General features: G+C 39.0%; 1 protein-coding gene and 1 pseudogene across 2 annotated transcripts in view; both read left to right on the forward strand.

Annotated features, from left to right (window-relative positions):
* LOC110057120 (uncharacterized) lies at positions 1-19075 on the forward strand (annotated as a pseudogene). The gene is made up of 20 exons (XR_016201724.1): positions 1-178; positions 1251-1342; positions 1704-1738; positions 1887-2359; positions 3642-3662; positions 4290-4547; positions 4778-5072; positions 5271-5386; positions 5652-5743; positions 5894-6300; positions 6779-6900; positions 7085-7238; positions 9064-9174; positions 10697-10875; positions 11235-11357; positions 12169-12239; positions 13271-13311; positions 13569-13665; positions 14480-14579; positions 17798-19075. The product of XR_016201724.1 is annotated as an uncharacterized LOC110057120 (transcript).
* Positions 14480-20165, forward strand: part of LOC110057121 (NEDD4-binding protein 1-like) — a 14396-nt gene continuing 8710 nt past the window's right edge. The window contains exon 1 of the mRNA XM_089272427.1: positions 14480-14579. The gene's annotated coding sequence lies outside the window, so the exon portion shown is untranslated. The remainder of the gene's footprint in view (positions 14580-20165) is intronic.

Consider the following 20165-nt stretch of genomic DNA (forward strand, 5'->3'; position numbering starts at 1 on the left):
CGACGTCACGCTTGACATAACTATAGACAGTATTTGTTTGTGCGATGTGCGCGACTACCTCAACTTGTTTTCATCTCTCCTACTGAAACCTGGCTGACAGCACACCAAATTTCGTAGATCAACGGACCTTGCATTGACAACTAAAGCGTTGTGGGATAAACAGGATTCAACTGAAAAGGTAATTAGTTGTTTCGGTGTTTACGTTACTGAACTCGCCAGTCCTTTAGTCTCCACAGTTTTAAACGGATAAAATATAAGAAATAATGTACAAATTCATTTCTTTAAAGTACGTCTTTTTGTCGAGTAGATGCATGCATTGGTTTCTAAGTTTTGCTTGACAGAAGTGTTCTTTATATCGTCTTTTCTACAGCAAATCTCAATCAGGATTGCAATGAAAATCTTCCTAAGCTGGGGTCAGACGAATGAGTAGATTATAAAACCTCCAAAGGAATCTTTCAGCATAGCATTTGCACCTAGTCTAGTACAATAACATAATATACAGATAAGGACCCAAAATCCGAAATTTTACAATTCGGGAACAAAATTATCTTAAACTAACGGAAACTAAATGCAAGCCCGTAGTTTTCTGAAAATAATTTAATTAGTGAAGTGAATTTTAAAACCATCACCAAATTCTGGCGCGCTTCCAAATTTTTGTCTTTGCGCAGAATTTTTAGCAATATGTGTGCGATAAAGCATCGCGATAAAAGGCGGTGTATGCTAATTGTTTTTCCTTCTAATTGACCTTGTGGTTGCTGACAGTCTTTCGAAATTACTGAATAGAAAAGGGAACGAATGGAACTTACATCACTGAACGAAGGGTTAGATAAAGTCAAAAATGCGACATGGACAGTAAAATAGACTTATTGTGTCACGATGGTCCAGTTTATAAGTACATTTGAACCGCTTTACAACATTATATGGCAAAACTGATTTCTGTCGACTCTGGGCAAATTTCTTCCATCTGATTATTGATATGCTTTCGTGTGTGTCCATTCGTGTGGACATTTTGGCACTTAATGCAAACAGGAAGCAAATTGAAATTTAGCACAGCTTCATCAAGGCCAAATCTGTATCGAGAAAATAAAGATGTTGTTGTTGTTGTTGTTGTTGTTGTTGTTGTTGTCTATTTCAAGGTATATTAAACAAAATGTTTTAGTGACGTTCATAAGCCTCTTGCAGAAAGTTTCTTGAAAGTATTTTCCTTACTATGCATCGCAGTATCGGTGTCTTGTGTTCTTTTTCGCCAGATTGACTCGCTTGTGTGACGAACCATTGACACATGGGAGCAGTTCAAGTTCTTGGCATTCTTCTTGTCTTGTGCATTAACTTGGCTCATTGTGGTAGATGGTTTTGTTTTTGGAATATTTACTGAGCATCTAAGAAATACCAAACGGTTTAATCAACCACACAACTTAGAAAGGTGCTGGCCGGAGAACCTTTGGCAGAATGCCATGCAATAGCATCCCTGTGCTACAGGAAGCAGAGAAATGCTGGCCAGCTTATGGCCTCTCTTCTCTGCTAAGGTCCAAAAGGCCTTAGGCTTAAGCAAGCTTTTATTAAGTTATACTGTTAAGCGACACAGCAGTTCCCGCTTGCAGAAACACAATTCCCAGGATAATGTTGCTTTAAAACTGGCACGAATTTCACAATGATTCATTTCCAGAGCGAGCTAATTTTTTCCTGTCTCTGATTTTTCACCGGGGAATAACTTTACACAAACGGACACTCATTCAAGGTGGGTTGCGTGAACGCGGACAAATGTATGACACATTTCAATGTTCTAAGAAAAAGGTCTCAACTTAAGCCATATTTGAATTGTTGACCACTGACATTGAGTCATGTCTTAACTATTTACTGCTGATGTTTTATTTTTCTTATTTCAGCTGCGTGCAGGCAATACCTCCCGTTAACGCTTCTGCAAAGAATTCTTCCTGCATATATTACACCTACAACATTAAAGGAGGTTTGTGCGAGGATATAATTACTAGTTTGTACGTGTTTGGTGATAGTGATACATTGAGGATAAGTGAAATGGATACCTCCAGATTTCGAGGTTATTTAGATGTCTTTGAAGTAACGGATGAGTGCAGACCGCTTATGAGAGATTTGTATTGCCGTTATCATTTCCCGCCGTGCGATATTTCAATGGACAAGCCTCGTGCCCGTAAAATTTGTCGCAGAACATGCGAGTATCTGGATCAAGAGTTGTGTGAGAAAGAAATGATTTTAATCAGAAAGGCAGCAGAGACCCCTGGATCCTTGTCAGCAGCTGGGCAAAACATGATCAACTGCAGCTTATATGACGTTGCTAATGGCGGAGATGCTCCTGAATGTTATCAATACTATCCAATATCGGGTGAGTATATCTAGGTTTACATAAGCATAAGCAAAAATAGGTACGCAGTGCGTACATGTAATATATGCATATTACGTTTTTAACAGTAATAAGTTTTGTAGTGATCCTTCGTCATTTTATTTGAAACATGAACTATGCATATATAAATATCAAACCAACTACTAAACGAATTTATTTAAAGACAGTGAGTCTTTAAAGAACAAGTTAAGAAGCTTGCTCAGATGACAGCTCAGATGGTATAAATATGGAATGATTTCTGTCTTGTTAAACCTTATCTTGCCAAATTATACTTGTTTGCACTGACAAGTCTGTTATGCTGAAAATGTGAAGTAGGCTAGGCCAATAAGTTGTAACCATTTCAGTGTCCTACAAGCAGAATAAAAGAGGGCATGAATTATAATCATTATAGTTTATTAGCAATTCTTTTATATCAAATGAGCTTTGACATTCCCTGCCAAACTTTCACTGAAGTGCAAGCTAATGTTAATTTCAGACACTTTCTATATGGCAATTTTCACAGAAGCAAAAAAGTTTGCCGAGTGCACTTTGACGGCAAGCTGTATAAAGAATCCCTTATTTGTAAGAACTTAGCCATAGCAGCAGCACTGGAAATCAGTCTATGGTGTTGATAAGCAATGTAAATTAGAGAGTTTGCTACGCAGTGCTTTCCTGTGAGTTAGGAGCAAAAATAGTTTAACTGACATTAAAGTCAGTCACAACTGGGGGCTGGGTTTGTCTCAACGCAGTCAACACCGCTGGCAAGTCGAAGCCTTAATTCAGGGATATAAGCTTTATAGAAACGATACAAAAATATCGGTGTAAGCCATAGACGATTCATTTTCGTTATTTCGAAATAACGAATCACCCATTTCAGTACTACTGAATGAATCGATTTGAAGTAAAACAAAAGCAGCATAGCACACCAGAAGTTTGCCTTGAAGCATCCTCGATACTCCTTGAGAGCTAAATAAATGCTATGCATACCGACAACAAGCTTTTATGTTGTGCTTTGGGATTTGTGCCCAAATTCAGTACAGATTGATTAAGGTTCTCACAACCAACTAATTCTAAGTTTCTCTAGGAAATAATCAATTACTGAATTAAATTACTCTGCAACCTGAACACATCAGAATCCGCTACACGAGGAAATCAGATTCTTCAAACAATTCGTGTACTCGAAAAAGCTATAAACTTCCACTGGTGTTTCTGTGACTCGATATATCAAATAGAGATTGCTCCACAGCAATGAAGAAATAACCTTGTTTTCCCCGATTTTCCACAGGTGATGATACAAGAAGCACAGGTCTGTCCTCAATAATTAGACTTTTAATTTGGCAGTAATAAAACCTGTAAATATTACATTTTAGATGAATTTCACCTTGTCGATCTTTCGTAAACTTGATTAAGTTTGATATCAATAGTGCGCAATCCGTTACACACAAGCTACCTTTTACCTCAGTTTTGAAAAACGAATCAAACCTTACAAGTTTTTAAAGTAAAACACACACACACACACTGTGGTAAGGTTGACACCAAGAACACTCTTCTCAATATAGCATACGGATGCAATTCAAATCCGTAAATAGCTACATTACATTCATTGATAAGAAATACAAAAGCTACAAAATGCATGCAATATTCACAGCAATAGTAATTTACTCCTTATCAGCGAGAGACGAGATCTGGTAGCTCCGTAGCATTTTGTTACAGTTTTACGAGTCATTTTAAGCTGAGTAGGTGAAACCTCCAAACTGTTAAATCTGGATGAAACCAACTTGATCCTGTTTTTCAAAAAAAGGATGAGAATCAGAACTGAAACTTTTGACTTTTCTGTTTGGCGAAGCAAAAAGCTTTTCACCATTCAGATGCTCCCAGATTCACACGATTAATTTAGTTCTATAGCTGATCGCATAAGTACAATTCATTGCAGATTGTTTCTATGGCATTGGTGTTGGGTACCGTGGCAATGTAAACATCACCCGATCTGGTCGCACCTGTCAGGCGTGGAACTCACAATGTCCTCATCGTCATTGGCGTATTCCTCAAGATGTCACAGATAGACAGAATCATTATGACTTCAACATGCGTCGTAATCCAGATAGCAGTGCCCCGGATGGCCCTTGGTGTTATACCACTGACCCTAAAGTTCGATGGGAATATTGCAATGTGCCTAAATGTCCTCCAAGAGGTATATTGGACTCAATCCAGTGATAATGATAATTTCAATAGTTTTAAACGTTTTAACGCCCTTGAATAAATGACTACGATATCGATGTTTTGTTCACTCGATTTGGTCGACAAAAACCCAGACCAAGGGTATTGCCCAGTACTGACACCTAATGACTGTCTTCAGACCTTCAATGACCGACGATAGGAATCATCAGGCAAGTAAAATAACTTTTACTTTTGTGTTACTAGTTCCTGAAGAGTTGCCTATTCCTAAGGAGTTATCCTCTCAATTCAACTGCAATTCACATTTCCTGGAATGGCTTGCATCCATCCCGCCACAAAGAACAACTGCTGGGCTATCGAGTGAGGTACAGACGCCTTGGCTCTCTGCTGTATGAAGAAGCAAATACTACAAGCAATGTGACAGAGATTGTTGTTCTCAATCTTGTTGCACAGACGAAATATGAGATTGAAATAAATGGATTTAACGAAATTGGACATGGGCCAACTAGCATGATTCGGGTCATAAAAACTTTGTCACATGGTAAGCTGGAGATAATCGCTCTGATCTATGTAGATTTCATACTATATTTTTGAACCTTATATACGTTCACTCTCCATGAATTAAACTATATGGAGCATTCGTAAGTGCCATGCTGTCATTAAGTCTATTTGTTCCACATTCTCGTGAAATTATTGTGTCCTGTTTTCTTATTCTTTTAAATTTTGGTTTCATTTCCAGGTGAAGTAAGTATTGATGTAAATCTGTAGTTGATGATCGATGCAGAATTCAGCAGTGACCTTTTGAACCGTAGAAGCAGCAACTTCGTGGCAATGGAAGAAAACATCAAGGCTTCGGTACTATCTTTCATTTAATTGTAAACATGCGTATTACTTTCGAAACCTCTTGTTTGAAATATTGCGCAATGTACATGCATGTGCATACCTGTTAAATTTATGAACTTTCAAGCTGGTCCAGAGTTCCTCGCGGCGTCATGTAGAGTACAAATTTCAAGGGCGAACATTTATATTTCACATAATCTTGAGTCCGCACTCACAGCTTCGAAAGCCGTACTCTGTTACAAACTCAAGACTGCTCAAAGAATTTTTTCTTTCTTTTTAGATAAAGCAACATTTCAATAAATCTTCAATTGTAAGAATATACGACGTGGAAATTTTGCGGTTCAGGTATGTTCTAATAGATGGTACAATAGCGTGATGGTCCCCCCCAACACCGTCTTACCATCCACCAACCAACTTAACTACAAAACCTTTAGACTTCTTTCAGATAATAGTTTACTGATTCCAATAATCCAATAACATTTCTTGACACACTTATCAGTAATCTATGATGCAAATATCCAGTCACCGAATAAGGGTGTTGGGACAGTTAATATTGTTGTTTTGGTAATATATAACGTCATGTGCCACTGTTAATCAATTGTTGGAAATGTTTTGTTCTCATCATTTTAATTTTGACTGTATTAGGAGTAGCATCGATACATCGAAAGAAAGAGATGGAATCGTTACGAGCTACTTCACGTTGTAGTACATTTGTAGTAAAGCGCTTGTGTACCAGATACACAACTATACCATAGAAAGAAAAGCATCAGTCTCCGAGAACTTCACAGTAGTGAAGACACTGCCATACGATCAGACAAGAATGACTTTAAAGGATCTAGAACCTTCCACAGAGTACACCATTCGATTATCAAGCAACAACAGATATGGACGGTCAGATGGTGTTTTGCTAACCGAAGGAACACTGCCAGGTAAGTGTTATCGCTGTCAAATCATCTAACTGGATAATAAACAGTGATATATTCACGTATTATACTAGATGCTCCGCTTGCGACCGCTCTTGTAAGCAACCAGTTACACCTATAGCTTTGATTGCCTTTGTACTCAGGAAGAGTAGGTTCAACTTCTAGTTACCATTCCTTTGTGACAATTAAGAGCGTGATTAAACGCTTGCTTCACCCCCTCAAAAGCAGCCACAAAAATAAAAGAAAAAATCAAAAGAAGCCAAAACTTTCCAAACAGTACCATGTGAGCAACAGCATCAACAACAACACAAACAAGTAAACAAACAAACAAACAATAAAAAGACCAAGAAAACGTATCAGTATTGCCCAAACTAGATGACTGACACTTGAGCCCTTTGAATGATAGGGTTTACCATTCATGCATACATTAACAATTTTATTACCGACAATATTGTAACCGTTTATTTACTGTTCGTATTCACAGACAGATTCTTCAGGAATTTAATCCTGATCATAGTGTTACCTCTGACATTAGCTGCTTTGTTCATCGTGGTTGTTTGCCTCAAGTTCAGACCAGCCTGTAAATCGGGTCCTGAAAAAGATGAGGTCAGTACACGACATACTTATCTTCAGTAACTGTCACAATCGAATGTGTGCCACTTGATATTTCTTTCACGGTAACTGTAAAATAGGACTGTTTCCTCAGTTGCTTTTTTTTCGTTTCAGTTCAAATCGTTTTCACAAAAATTATATGTCAAGAAAAGAAACGGTATTCCCCTCTCATTTCTAGATGGAGCTTTGGATGCGGGGAGATTGGGTTGAGATTCGTAGATCAGATATTACTCTTCAGGAGAAGTTAGGGGAAGGTGCTTTTGGGGAAGCTTACAAAGGTTTGGTACGGATGGATGGAAAATTGAGGGAATGTGCAGTGAAAAAGCTAAAAGGTAAAGATTCTGAGCTGTCTATATGTCAGTCACATAAATGAAGGTTTACCTCTTGACAGAACTGGGGACACCAAGTCCCTGTTCTTCAAAGCTACAATAATTACTTCAAAATTATTTTGAGCTGTCACAAGCAAAGTAAATGGCCAAATTTGAAATTTGTTCCAAGATGTAATGGCCGTCGGAAGGGGGGGAGGTGGTTGACACAGTTGTGTGGGTATGAGACACAGCAAAAAATCAGTTGCAAGATTGAGATATATTAAAAATAAACATATAAATAAATAAATAAATAAATAAATAAATAAATAAGTAAATAATATGATTTACGTGTTTACCTTGTGGGAGTACGGGAAGGACAGTTGGCGATTTATCTTATATCTAAAGTTAATTAAAAATCTAGTGGCTCTGACGTTAGATGGAAGGCTATTCCACAAATTTACCCCACTGTAGCAGAAACTAGGTTTCAAAAAATCGGTACGGGGCTTAGGCAGAGCCAATTTGTCTTCACTATTGTTGAGTCCATAGTCCGTTCCTAAGGGTTTAAATAGGCCTTTCAAGTACTCCGGAGACTGATCAGTCAAAGTTTTAAACATCAATTTCAATTTTTTTCTTTTTCCTTCAGATATAGAGATTATTCCATCCCAGCTTGCCGCGGAGGGCGGTAGCGCTAGAATAGTAATCAGACTTGGTGATAACCCTAATAACACGATTTTGTAGTTTTTGTAATTTGTCGGCTAACTCGTTGTTGAGACCGCCCCACACAGGACAGCAATAATCAAAATATGGTCCGTTAATAGCTCTATATAGCAATATAGCTGTATCTTCGCAAATGAGTGGCCTCAACCTTTTAAGTGCACCTATACCAGAGGAGGTAATCTTGGCAGTCTAGATTTACATGTTTGGACCACGAAAGATTTTGATCGACGTAGACTCCTAAGGATTTGGTGTGGAGCACTCTATCAATTTGGTGACATAAGCGAATGCTTACATTAAGCCACCCATGGAGGTTAGCTAGTTCAGTGTTTAGTGCTGATTCAAGCTCTGGTAAGCTACTGGCGGCGATGCTGATACTTGTATCGTCGGCGTACATTCGTGGCCTTGAGGCTTTACTCAGGCAGGCGGCAAATCGTTAATGTAAAACAGGAAAAGTAGGGAACCAATAAGGCTTCCCTGTGGGACACCAGAGGTAAGAGCACGCGCACCAAACAGCTCACCATTAACTAGACACTTTTGTCTACGATCGCTTAGACCGCTTAGATAGGGGTCAAACCTTTTTAGGGCCCTTTGTTCAATGCCATAGCTTGCTAGCTTTCGTAAAAGAATCTCATAGTCAGTGGTGTCGAAAGCCTTTTTTAAATCTATGAATATAACATCATTTATAAGACCGTTGTCAATATTGACAGACCAACTGTTCACGGAAGCTTCAAGCAAGGACGTTTTAGTGTGCTATGAAGTGATCTAAAGCCTGACAGTTGGCTGAGAGATCGTTATCATTGTAAAATTGGTCATAAATTATTCTTTCGAGCACCTTATACAAGGCGGGGTCGGCTGTTATCATTTTGTATGAGGCCGCGCTATTTGATCACGATACAGCAGAAGAAATGAGACACGAAAAAACAGAGGAACTAAGAGAGGAATAGAAGACGGTCAATTAGGAATTGCCCATTGAAATAGAAATCCTTTACCACGTAGTTCTTCTTTTTTCTTTTCTTTCTCTAAGGTTGCACATGTAGAAACAGGTAGAGGAACGTTTTACAGCCTGCTTTACAGTTTCCTAATGTTGCAAAACACGATTGAATAATTTAAACTGAACATTTTTTTACTTCAGCGAATGCTACAGAACTGGAGAGGCGGGACTTACTAAACGAGCTTCAAATCATGGTGACAGTTGGTGACCACCCTAACGTCATAAATCTTTTCGGTGCTTGTACAAGGAGTGGTACGTATAGTCAAGTCAGCTCTGCACAGTTTAGAATGATTAAATGTTTTATTGTTAAACGTCAGCCGAAAGAAATACTGTTCCCGACAAGGCAGCAGGCCCTGGGAACGAATGAACATTTCCCGCTTGTTTATAGCTTTCGTGATGTAACATTGCGTGCTCGTCAAGCTATTGCCCCGAGATCGATTTCAATTCATCACAAGAATATGGGCATATGGCTTGCGTAATCATTAAACCAAGCCTCGAATGACTTCTCGTTGTTTCCGCGTTAACCCCGTCCGATACAGATACTGATCTCGGTTCACTAGCTCATGGATAGATCTGAAAATAAGGAAACTTAAAAAAAAGTATTTACCTAGCTTCGTCCAGGATTACTTGAAATGATAAAGGTCAACTTAACTCTTGGATGTCATAAGGAATCGGTCTTTATTTGGGTGGGTCGGAGGATGTTCGGCTAAAGACAGTAACATTTAGCTTATCCCCCCTTTCAATGTTATTTCAATGAAGTGATCCCCCCTCATAGCTATTAATAAATTTCGTGATCCCCCAACGTCTTCGCACACATATTCATCTTTCGACGTGTATATTTAGTTCTTTTAACGTCCACATGCAAAAAATGTTTCTATGATGTACTTACAGTATAATGAAGCTGCCATGGTGCAGTCTGTTCAACCGTGTCTTTTGCTAGTCTGGATCCCGGTATCTGATGTCAGTTGACATGCCATCACTGGGGCGGATACAGAATTTTAGAGACGGGGGTTTGAGATACGGATAGCCCTCCCTGTAGGGGGTCCGGATGCATTGTACCCTGAAAGACTTTTAAATTTGAGGTCCTCCGAAAGAGGATTTCCGGCATTCTGAGGCCAAGTCAGCGTGTTAGAATGTCTCATTTTTCTTTTAATTCTGGGAGCTCGACCGAAACCCCCGCCTAACCCCCCAGATCCGCCCCAACAGCAATCTAACCATCCCAAGTGCTTGGACACTGCAAAGTTACGTCGTTAGAGTGCCAAACAACTGTCCACCAAGTCGGTATGGGCATGTGACATTTAGCGGTAATTCGGCCATCTGATCCCCCCTTTTGAGCTCTCAGTTATGACTGATCCCCTGGCCGGCCCATTCTGTTATGCTAAAAATCAAATGACTCCCCCAAGCCTCCAAATCCTCCACCCTCCTTCCCCCAGACGATGAATAATGACCGGTCCCTGAGTGGAAAAAGCAGTAGCAGTAGTAGTAAACCGTATTCCCAAACTTAGTCTTACAATTTTTGCATTCTTTTTCTTCCATTTATTAACTTAACGTGGCCGATGATTGTTCTAACACAGCAACTTTCTAGCTTGATTTGGGTGAAAAGTTGTCGAAATGAGGGCTTTTTCCTGAACGGCAGAGGCCAACCCTTTGGCATGTCAGCTTTCATTGCTGAGGCAGCCGCAAAGCACGTGAGGGCTTTGTATAACTAATGTTACTGCATGTTGGTTGTATTAATGGTGACCTCTAAACATGTCAATATTTTGATCTTATCTAGACTCAATGTTGGTGGTCGTTCGCTTGGCTGAGAATGGTTGCTTGTTGCATCAACTGAAGAAAAGCAGAGGAAATCCATACATTAACGTTGAAGAAAAACAGGTGTGTCTCTCAGATATGGACAAAACCAGGATCGCAAGAGATGTAGCCAGTGGAATGTTGCACCTGTTTAATAAAAAGGTAAATATATGTTATTCAAAAGTTAAAACACTAAGATTAAAATTGATAGGAGGAGATGGTGGAGGAGTACTCTAGCGGAGTGCTAATTTATGGCAGTTAAGGTGGCTCATAACAGTTTCCAGCAATTTTCAGCACTTGGTCTTTGATGGGTTAATCCAATCCCTCGTCTTCAGTCAATGCTGCAATAATGGAAGCAAGCCATGGACTTATTCTTAATGCAAAATACCACCATGGCACTGCTATAACCCATTAAAAACAAAAAAAAAAAATCGTTTAAGAATCATGGGTTCGTTAGAGTGTGATTGAATATTGGATTCTGAGAAGGTCAAGTTTACTTGTTTTCTATTGTTACTTTGCAGTGTGTTCATCGTGATCTTGCAGCAAGAAATGTGCTTCTTGGCAAGAATAATGTTGCCATGGTTTCTGATTTCGGCTTGTCACGTGATGTGTATGAGAGTGGTGAATACGAAAATACATCTGGGGTATGGAAATGTATTTTTATGATTTCAGTCAAACTTCTCCTTCGCGGACACCCTCGGGACCTGGACAAAGGTGTTTGTCCACTTGCAGACAATTAGAAATGTACTTTTTGCACATAACTGGTTCTATAAAAATGTGTTTGTTCATGGGAGGTGATCCGGCGTTATCTAAAGTTTGACTGTAACAATGTTTTCTATCTTTGATCAGATAAAATCGATCTTATGAAGTGAAGTGCTAGAGAGCGGAAAATTAGTTTTGACACAGTGCTGTGAAACAACAAACAAAAGTCGTTTTAGTTACTTGAACTATATTTTAAAATCGGTGCGTATAAAAATGATCCACGCAAAGATTTATTTAATTGAAAGTAAGAGTAAGTGATATCTTTCTCAAGGCTGGACCTTTGATCAATGGTTTTTTGATGAATTGTCAGTTTCCAAATGTTTTACCGAGGTTTGTTGACTTGATTTAGTTAATATAAATTGGCTATTCATGCTCGATGAACTGATAAAACATTTCACTTATAATGGCCAAAAGTGTTCAAATCAATCGTAATTTTCTTTCTTTTTTTTTTTTAAGAGTTGTCTTCACTCGTCACTTAAACTGTTATCACGAACACCTTCAGGAACGCTAAAATTTTGGGAGTAAAAAAACATAGCATCCTCAACCGCAACTATATGGGAGGATGTTATAATTTGTTCACGTCATTGCAAATGAACACCGAGTGAGGTCTAACTTATTCTAGTCTCCATAGCCTGCGTCAATTCAGTTTATTCTGTTAAGTTTTTTAATTCTCTGATCTCATTTCCAAACAAGGGAATGTTACCAGTTCGTTGGATGGCCCTTGAATCACTGGAGGATTATACTTACAACACTAAGACAGATGTGTAAGTTGAGCATGTTGTTTGAGAGCGCTCCACAAGCACAGATAAGCAAAATATTCCCATCATTAATTATTGATGAAAGAACAGCAGCTACGTAGTAGACACAAATTGTTCCGAAGCACGACGTCGTCAATAAAGTCAACGTTTTGACAGATTTTGAGCTAAACTTTGAATAAAGAGGACCAGTCAGTTATTTCTCGTTATAACCCACTGATAAATTTTCGCACGTTTTTATTGATTATACTCTACCTTACGTGTGCAAAAGCAAGGGGTCAGCTGGACAGTTTCCACTTAATTTGTAACCTTTAACTTTACATCGAAGAAAACAAAACTCGTTTTGTATAGTATCACAAATGTAAGCGGAAAGTACGAGAAAGTCAACAAAATATTTTGTCAACGTGTTTGAAGGTGAACGGAAAGTAACGAGTTGACAACGAAACTCCGTTCACCCTTGCCATGCAGCTGTTCACCTGAGCCAACTTCGCCTTCCACCTTAAACAGTTTTCAATGTTATACTCTAGTATTTTTGGACCTTTCTTTCAGTGAGAGAAATTAACGAAGCTACCATCTTATTTGGCGACCCTTTATCCGGCTTCCTTGCCACTCTTGAGCTCCGCGCACAAACATGACCAAGCTTCTTCGGTCAAGATGGCTGGATATGCTTGGTCAATAAAGGATTTATTATATGGCTTTCGGGGACATTTTTCTTTCGGGATATGGCGGGTAGTCCCGGGCGGGCAAGATAGCTCCATCTTGCCCGCTCGGGTAGCCAATTACAGCGCAGGATTTGATTAATCTTGCCCGCTCACGGAGCTAGCCATATAATAAATATTTATATTCGTTTCGAAAGATACTATACTGCAGGGTAATATAAGCTCGTGTTGTGCGAGTATCTCTTTTGGATTTCAGGACCTCAAAGACCCAAAGTTCTCTTGCCACAAAAAGGCTGTTTTCTAAAATTGTTACAGGATGAATGCCAATGGATGTAAGACGGGGCTTGTTCAGTTTACAAGCGCGTTACCTTTCTTTTGTAGGTGGTCCTTTGGTGTGCTACTATGGGAGATAGAATCCGGAGGTAAACTCTTCTCAGACTGAGTAATTAGTGTCAAAAGAATTAAAGTTATTAAACTGAATTAAAATAAACGAAATTTTGGTGAGGCTTTCTTTACCTTATTGCTTACGTATGGTGTCTTCTTTAGTTTCATTTAAGATGGAAAACGATCGCGAAGTTTCATTTTTCAATAATATTGCAAAATATGTATTAAAATGTACCTGAGTTAATATTTACATTCGAGTTATTATTGATTACTTTACTGTTTGGTTCTTGTTAAGGTAAAATGCCGTATTCCGGTCTTGGAGGAATGGAGGTTGTGGAATTTATTAAGTCAGGAAAAAGATTAACAAAACCGGAAAGATGCCCAGATGAAATGTAAATAAGATATATATATATATTTTTCAATTAATAACTTCTAAATGTATGCCTACTGATTACGATCGGGGAATCTAATAACGTTTTATTCAGACACATTATAGTAGCATGTTGTATTTAATGGCCTATGTATAGTAATTGCGTTCATTTAACTTTGCGTTCTTATATTAGTTTTAATTTCTTAGTATTTGATTGTTTATTGATGTTCTGTTCTTTTAGGATCTCTCCAGCTCCTAGGAGCTTCGTGGATTAATATAAACGACTGATTAATGATTTTTTTGCTTACTTGCTTGCTTGCTTGCTTGAATGATTGACTGATAATATTTTCAGTGTCTACGCTCACCACAAGATTTATCTTTCCAATTTATTGATGAAAAGCTACAGAAAACATTCTTCCCCTTTCCAATAAACATATGTATGACTTATATTTTTACTAGGCTTGAATTACATTGCAGGTGTACTAGTGGACTATTAACTTCAAGCGAATAGAGTTATAATTTACAGCGATTTTTTCGATCCTCGTTTCTTTTGTTTCTTCTTTGAGTGTGTGTCAAGCTTCAGTATGTAATACCATACGTTTACTTTCGAGTCCTTCCTTCTTTACTTTCTAGGGGAAACCGACAGTGATTCGACCACTTTGTTCAGCTTTCAACCAATAAAAAAAAGCCACTGAACCTACCGAACTGACAATCTTAATATCTGACCATAGCAACTGCAAGACTACATGTGTAAAGTTATTCTGAAACTTTGTTAAGTAGTTCTTTGCTCAGATCAGTCACTTTCACGATCAGGATTTTTGGTGTTATCATGACAGATACGAGATCATGATGTTATGCTGGCGTCCAGACCCCTCAGAGCGGCCTTCATTCGCCGAGCTTGTGACGTCACTTGAGCTGGAGCTGCACAACAGAGAAGTAAGAAATGAAGCCGAGAAGTAATAAAATAGAAATAAAGTGAACAAATAAATGAAAAGAAAATATAACTTTTAAATCCAATCGATTTTTGCATTAAACGATTAAACAATGAGATTATGAGCTCGAGATTTCTATCGCGTGATATCACGCATAGAAATCGAGAGCGAAAACACTAAAGCCTGAGGCCTGTTTCTCGAAGGCCCCGGAAACTTTCAGGCCAGCAAAGCATTTTTAGTTAATCTGTACATATATAAAAACAGAAAGGTGTATAAGCATGAAACTTCTTGTATGTGAATAAAACAGCTCTGTAATCATAGGCTGCAGATTTTGCTACGAATTTCCGGGTGCGAAAACTTTTCGGGACCTTCGAGAAACGGGCCCCTGGTTTTCACTAGCGATGCAAGCTCAAGCGCAAGCACAAGCGCAAGCACAAGCGCAAGCACAAGCGCAAGCAATAGGGATGACCCAAGTGAAAACGATATTCGACGCAAACACAAGCACAAGCAAAATCATCCGAACATTCCGAACTGTTTGGGCGCGAGTTAATATGGATTCAGTATTTTCATGATCCAAATATAACCACGTGTGGTAAATATCCTTGTGCTCGTGTTATGCCTGAGTGATATTTCGCTTTTACTTGTTGCAGCGCAAACGCAAGCATAAGCCCAAGCATAAGAAAAAGGAAACATTTTGATAGTTGTCCTTGAGCTTGCGCTTGTGCTTATGCCTACGTCAAGGCCGTTTTGTATATGTAATAGGACTACATGCTGTCCAATTTGGAAATAATTGGACTTTTTGAAAAAAATTCCCAGGACAGCCAAAATTGGACGAAGCCGCAGGCCAAGTCCAATTTGGCTGTCAGAGGAATTATATAGCTCGTGAGGTAATACAGCTTTGCAAGGAAAACTACAGTAACTGTCTCTGAAGAAAAAGACTGGGCCCTCGATCTTCCGAAACTTGGGAAAGCTTCGAAAATATTCGGTGATCTTCGGAGATCGCCGGAGATTGTCACAAGTCTTCGGAAATCCTGGAAAGTGTTCGGGTGATCTTCGGAAATCTTCGGAAGTGTCCGGGTGATCTTCGGAAGTACTCAAGTGATCTTTGGAAATTTTCGGAGATGTTCGGGCGATATTGGGAGATCTTCGAAAGTGTTCGGGTGATCTTCGGAAGTCTTTGGAATTGTTCAGGTGATCTTCAGAAATCTTCGGAAGTGTTCGGGGATCTTCGGAAATCTTCGGGAGTGTTCGGGTGATCTTTGGAAATCTTCGGAAGGTTTTGTGTGACCTTCGATAATCTTCGGAAGATTAATAGCTTACTGTCCTATTTTTCCCAAATTGGACAGTTTCTGCGTTTTACTCAAAGTCCTTATTGAAAACTGTCCAAATTAAATCCCAAATTGGACAGTTTTCAGAAATTAAAAGATAATAGCTGTGCTTACAATACTGGATTATCTGACTGCTATATAATTACGCGGTGAAATAAGAATTGTTGTGCTTGCGCTTGTGCTTGAGTCGCTAGTGAAAACCAGGCTTAAGAAGCGGTCGTCATTTTGTTAACAAGGGCATACTACTACGCTATTCACTATCTATCACTGAATAGATAGTGAGAAAGCCGACACAATGTGTAATGTAAACAAAGCGGACACAATGTATAATTTAACTTGAACAATATTTCGGCTGGCCACTACCAAACGAAGCCCAGGCTAAGGATATGACCGCTTGGTCAAAATCAATGGCAGCAGTAATAATGTAAGAATATTGTAAATTTCGAAAGAGTGCAGTTCGAGAGCTAATTTTTCCAGGCAGCGAAGCTTATTCTTTCTGTGAAGAATACGGAAAATATAAACATGCATATGCTAGTAAGTTTCGGCTTTCTCTAGCACCAGTTGGATACTAAAGGCCAGAGTTTGGTTACGTTTGCGGACTAGCCGAATCTTCCAAGTGCAACATGCCCTTTGCCAGGTCCACAGTTGCAAAGGGGACATTACCATTATATTTTCCTGTTGGGGAAGTCGAGCCGCTACACGTCTAGACCCACCAGAGTACCCAGAGCATGCCCAGTGTCACACATCTCCAATAGATCGTTTTCACGTGACGTCATCACTTTCTAAAATCCAAAACGAAAAAGCCACCAAAGTTTTCGTCCGCATCAGGCACAAGAGGCGGTATATTTATATTTGTTTACAATTTTACAGCTCAATAGCGTGCTTTGTTTGGAATCCAGAGCATTTTGAATTTCAGGGTTATGGAGGTGCGTGACACAAGGCTATGATCGAGTTTGTCGAAAAATATATACTTATCCCACGATTTTGAGCCATTTTAGAAGTTAAAGCATTAGGAAAAGTGCTTATGTAAATGCTTGTTTGATTAGTACTGGTAATCAGTCGCCTAGATAGCCAAAGTAAGTTCCAGATGTTAACACCATTTTCCGGCCGCCATATTGGTGTACCACGGAGGTACACCAACATGGCGTTTTCATACTGGGCTCTGTAAATATCGGCGAAACATTTCGACGAAAATCTGAAGTTTGGGGAAACGCACAGGCCTAAAACTTGGAGAGGTGGCTTATTTAGTTATCTTCTATAACATCATAATTTCATAGCTTTTTCCACTGGATGGTTTTCGATTTATTTTTTTATTGCGTGACAGTGAAAACGATCTATAATAACTGGTCAAAATACTCATAGCTGAGTGTTTTGCTTTACCTACATATCCAGACTGCTACTACCAGCCATATTTGGGTATGGGGAAAAATTACAAATATTTCACACCCACACACATGTTTTAAAGAATAGCTGTAGCGTGCATGAAATATTTTGTAATTTTCCTCTATACCTGAAAATGGCTGGTAATGGTAGAGGCCATCCAAAATATTTTATCAAATCAAGTTAAGTTCTACGTTGTATCGGCTTTGCTTAATTATTCCATCTTTGCACTTTAATAGATATACATCATTCCAATTAACTGGATTCCTCTACCTGTGGATGGATTATTAATACACATATTCCTTTACAAACAGCTTTAGTATTCCGTTGCTTTTCTTCGCCATGTGGGATAGGGAATAAGCAAGCAGATAAGCTGACTTGCGTTTTCTTTTCAAAATGCGGTCTTTCCACCCGAGAAAAAATACATATGTGCTGCTCCAGAGACCCTTCGCCGAAGATGCCTTGTTTAATAACTTTGCTGATTAAATTACTCTTATATTTTCTGTTTGATTAGGATTCCTTGAGGGTTGAAAGCCTTGAAGTTGAATCTAAAAGAAATAAAACTTTGGCAACATAAATCGAGGATCACAAAGAGAATAATGCTATGTAGATTAAATAACTTATAATGGTAGTAAGGTTGACTTGGGTAATTAAATATGAATTGTAAGTAGTATACAGAAAATAAGCATTACCACCGACCCATCACGGGTCGGCGCATGTGCAAGCTTTGGTGTGTCAAAAAGGCGGCAATCACATACAGACTCTAATTTGGGCGAGCTAAGAGAGCTAAGTGACTGATGCCCAAACTTCTCCAAGGATAATTTTCAGACTGAAGGTTTTATTCTGCCGGGACACACACGAAGCTGAGTGACGCGTGGGATTCGGAAGCAGGAGTAATTATTATATCCTGTTGTAAGTAAAGTAAATGCTGTGCCGTATTGTAAGGAGAGTAAATATAATCCAAAAATAGCCATATGTAGAGTTTAACTGCCATTTTCATTTGAAAAGGTCGGTTGCCGTGACTGGTAGATACGATCTAATTTTGAAAAATAAAGAAAATTTGAAGAAAGCGAAAACTAATTTTGACCAAATGCAGAGGTGTTAAGGTGAAGAAGAAAAAAAGAGTAATAGAGGTTCACAATGCCCATCATTGATCAGCTCCAGCCGTTTTATCATTTAAACCAAGGCAACTGATGAGTTGAATGTCTTAGTTTTCTAACATCAGTGAATTTCTGGCAGTAAGATCTAGAAACAGGTACCAGCACTGAGATCAAAAGCCTGAAGGTTAACTGGCCGGAAGGCGCACTTCAGGTTGTGTACGCGGGGGAGGTGACAGGACAAGTAGCTCTTAGCCACGCGTTCTAAACATGTACTTTGGGCACATCACGTACTCCAACGACAAAAAAACCTTCACAGGACAAACTTAGTAGGACTGTTTGCTGATTGAATATACTATCAAAGGCACGTGCGTGATGATTCCTCGCAACAAGAGGTAGAAACAGTGAAATTTGCGTCCCAAAGAAAGGAAAACTGAAAATTTGTACAAATTAAGGATTTGGCAATGATGATGCCTTCAGCAGGGAAGGAAGTAGACTACGTCACCACTTTTTAGAATATAATTTGACAGGAGTCGCTGTTTCTGTTATTTGGTTTACAGTATTTTCATAGCCTGCTTTAATTTTTTTGCAGTGGAATCGTGAACGTGACTAGATGGACATCATAGCTGCAGCCTTAAATGTCAAATTGTTTCTATTTTTTCAAACTGAGTAAAGTAAATAACATAAGTACCCTCTTTTGAATTGTCATGATCGAGTGAACTGCAGAGGCGTAACGCGTCATTTTCCGCGCACGTACCGAGAGGAAAGTTAATCGAACACCGAAGTCACTTCCCCTCATATAAATGTTATTTTTAAAGGCCCTGAGGGTCATGTCCCACTTTTTCACGGGACAACGAAAACATAAGAAAAGGTTGAGTAATCAGAATGACTTAAGTTGTTTATACGTCAACCTTTGGGATGATTGACAGCAGGTTTAATAAGGAGGCTGGCTAGTAGCAAAGGGTGAAACGTCTTCAGACGGGAAAATTCGCAGCAACATAATGAAAGAAACTAGATCAAAGCAGCTCACTGATTAAAGACGCTTTTCGTCAATAAATATATAAATATATTTATATCGTGCCCTAGAAAATCAGCCAATCAGAATATAGGAAAGCCCTTATGTACTGGATGGTATTGCACTCAACCTTCCCAACGTGCGCTGCATGTATGTCGCAGTGATTGTGTTGACCATGGCCACTGTATTTTCTATGGCATGGCATAAAATAGTTATGCAATGTTTTCTCTTGGTATATCGTGGTATACCACTCGAAAGCATTGCTAACTAGTATATATATATTTAGATTTCCGAGAGATACGTACGTGCGAATATGGTCTTTATGTGCACCCTTGTCCGGTGATCAACTGCCATGGACTTACTGTCTGGTTTTCTACGGGACGTACAAACACTCAGAAATTCAGCCAAGTTCCGAAGGTACTTCAGATGTTAGCCGAACCTGAGTCAGAAGTTTCCTTTAAATAACATTTCAGAAATAGTCGAATTAAAGAGGATGTGTACTATTTACAGGTTAACGCACTCAGCGAGCTGGATTTACCTGCACGAGTTCACTAATAATGAACGAGAAATTTCAAAACCGCACGAGGCAAAGCCTCGCTCGGTGTTGAAAATTTCGTGTTCATTGTTAGTGAACGAGTATTGCTGGTTTTCAGTGTCACGCAATTCAAAATAGATCAAAATAAAAATGGAAACCGGTCAATAGATTAAGTCCAGAATCTGGCAAATGAAAGAAGGTAAATATGCAAAGACTCTCGCCAAAATTCTGGTCA

The sequence above is a fragment of the Orbicella faveolata genome, unplaced genomic scaffold, assembly GCF_042242905.1.
Source record: "Orbicella faveolata isolate gen_17 unplaced genomic scaffold, um_ofav_v1 contig_34, whole genome shotgun sequence".
Classification (NCBI taxonomy): domain Eukaryota; kingdom Metazoa; phylum Cnidaria; class Anthozoa; order Scleractinia; family Merulinidae; genus Orbicella; species Orbicella faveolata.